Source organism: Pinus tabuliformis, chromosome 9 (assembly GCF_031772625.1).
Source record: "Pinus tabuliformis cultivar Carrire ecotype Pingquan chromosome 9, CPIR1, whole genome shotgun sequence".
Taxonomy (NCBI): Eukaryota; Viridiplantae; Streptophyta; class Pinopsida; order Pinales; family Pinaceae; genus Pinus; species Pinus tabuliformis.
The window spans coordinates 524,894,027-524,896,695 of NC_142307.1; positions in this window are offsets into that span (position 1 = coordinate 524,894,027).

Here is a 2,669-nt window from a genome sequence, read left to right on the forward strand (position 1 = left end):
CGTGATATTTTCAGGAAAATGGATAAGTGTGAGAGGCAAGTGAACTTGTGATGACTCGACATTGCAATCACACACTTAGCATACTTTGAAAACACGATGACACTAACCACTAGGAAAACATAGCAAAGCGCGACCCTCTGTGGGACTGTCTAATAGTGAAAACGACAAGTTCGACACTTGGGATAGACCTTCGAACGACCACGACGACACTTACGTGACAATGCTTACAACATTTTGTGTGAGTGTGGCGGGTGTTCACATAGATAAGACAACCCAAACACACAAAAACAAACCTTCAACATTACCATAACAAGATTGCAAGCATGGCACAATGATCAATATGCGAAAGAAGATAGTTGGTCCAACAAGCGAAAGGGACCAATACATCTAGAGGAAACACATTGAATGACTTTCAGTGTTTGCAAACATGCATGTCATTGGAGAAACAAATAATATGATGAAGATCAACAGTACTTCAAGCTACACTAAAAGATGTATTTCAAAAATATGTACTTTACTTACCATACTTACCGTCCAAATGGTTATGCATACAACAAATTTTGCATGTGTTCCCGATCTTTTATCATAACTCGGTTCCTTTTTCTTTCTCCTCAACTCCTTGAGAGTCATCTAGCATGTCATATTTCCTTGCAGTCACTGAGAGATAGATCTGTGTAGTTTCTGCGAGCAATGTCTGTTGTTGGGATAAGGCCCTAGGAGGCACATATGCGCAGTTTCTGAATGCAAGGTAGACCAGACAACTAGGACAACATTGTGCAGTTTTGAGATGAAAGACACTGCTATGGGATGCGGTCCTAGGAGGGCACCTCTACGCAATTTTTGAATGAAAAACAGACTAGGTAGCTGAGGGACAATATTGCACATTTTCTGGAGACATTAGGTTCTAGCTTAGGGAAGGACACTGGAGGAAATCATTACGCAGTTTCAGATTGCAAGATAGACTGGTCAACTGAGAGACAAAACTGCCCAGATTCTGGAGACAGTGGGTTTCGGCTGAGGGAAGGACACTAGAGGAAACCACTGCGCAATTTTGGATGCCAAAGGAGGTTGGGGTTCCTTCGTATTGCATGTTTCTAGCAGGCAAGGGAAAAATATTGAGGTTTGTAGAAGCAAAGTGTGCAGTTTCGGAAAGCTGGATGAGGCTAGGTTGCTCGAGAAACTGGCTAAGTGTGAGATCAGTGAAACTGATGTAAACAGTGATAGAAATTTACTACGATCACACACTTGAACACTTAGTGATACAAAATAGATTATCCAGAACATATAAAATATACCCTACTTGATGCAACAAAATTTGTGATAAGAGTGTGTGAAGTGAGTGTGAAACATGTCTATGTAATGAGAACAACTCATATGCAAAAATATTTCCTCTTGAAGCAGAACAAACTTCCCTTTGCATGACAAACGATAATCCCCATTCCCAAGGATGACACATGCTGCATAAATATGAGAACGTGAACAAATCTTAAGATCAAGGAGGGGGGCTTGAGATCATCAGCTTACCAATAAGTGACCAAGGAACGATCAATCATAGGATCCACAGTAGGCTCCGAAATTTACATGCGAGCCAAAATTTTGAAGGGTGGTTATAGCCGCTACAACATTGGTGACACACTGGTAGAGATCTAGCTCTCTATATGGACCTTGTTTCATGAAAGCGAGTCTACCCCTTCCAAAAGTATTGTTCTATTCTTTGATTGCCATGGCTTCCACACTAGCTTGAGTGGAACATGTAGTCACTACCATTCTCTTGATCGGTCAGCACACGTACCAAGCCAAGTCAACTGAGTTGTTTAAATTAGGGATGATGGGTATATTGATGCACAAGTAATATAAATGTGAGTTTTAATTTCATCTCTAGTGTTTCTCCATTGCTAGTAGGCCTAGACAGTAGCTCGGTGGATTTACACAAGAACACAAGCATCGCTCCACTTCTAGCGAGCCTGGTTAGTACCCCGACAAAGTTACTTGAATCACCTCTATGTGCAAGAAGCCTTTCTCTTCTTTTGCCTTATTTATTTTTTTATTTTTCAAAGGACTATGCATAGGTACTTATTCGTTTCATGAAGCAGAAGAGGGATCCCGACTTATTGAGAGAAAAAGAGGTTGTCCCTTCAGAGAAGTATGTTATAGATACCTCTGACATACTTGTTAAGGTTTTCCCCCTCACCTTACTCTACTCGACTGAGCTGAAAAGGGTTAAGATAAAAACCGATTACAGTAAGCGATACTAGTTAAAAGTGAAAGCATTGTGTTTTCACCAAGACTCACTCTGAATAGAACATATTTTCCATTAGGGTATCATTGATTGAAGATAACAAGCTCTTCATAAATAGAGAGGACAACAGATAGCCAAATGTTGAGAGTTGTACAAGTCCTCTTATATTTCCCTGGCTTGTCTCAAGAGCCAAACACGGTTTCATTTGAAGCTAACCTATGGGTGCAAACAAGAAATCAAAGGGTGGAATTAAAGTGAAAGGAAAACAAGCACACAAATCAAAACATGCAAGAAAAATAAATCAAACAAGAAAGAAAATCAAAGAAAGAAAGCAAACACTACTCCTACTCCTATGTTAAACAGTGCATGGGCCTACTCACGTGAAATGATATTTCCAATGCAGCCACCAGCGCATTGGTTGGCCCATGTT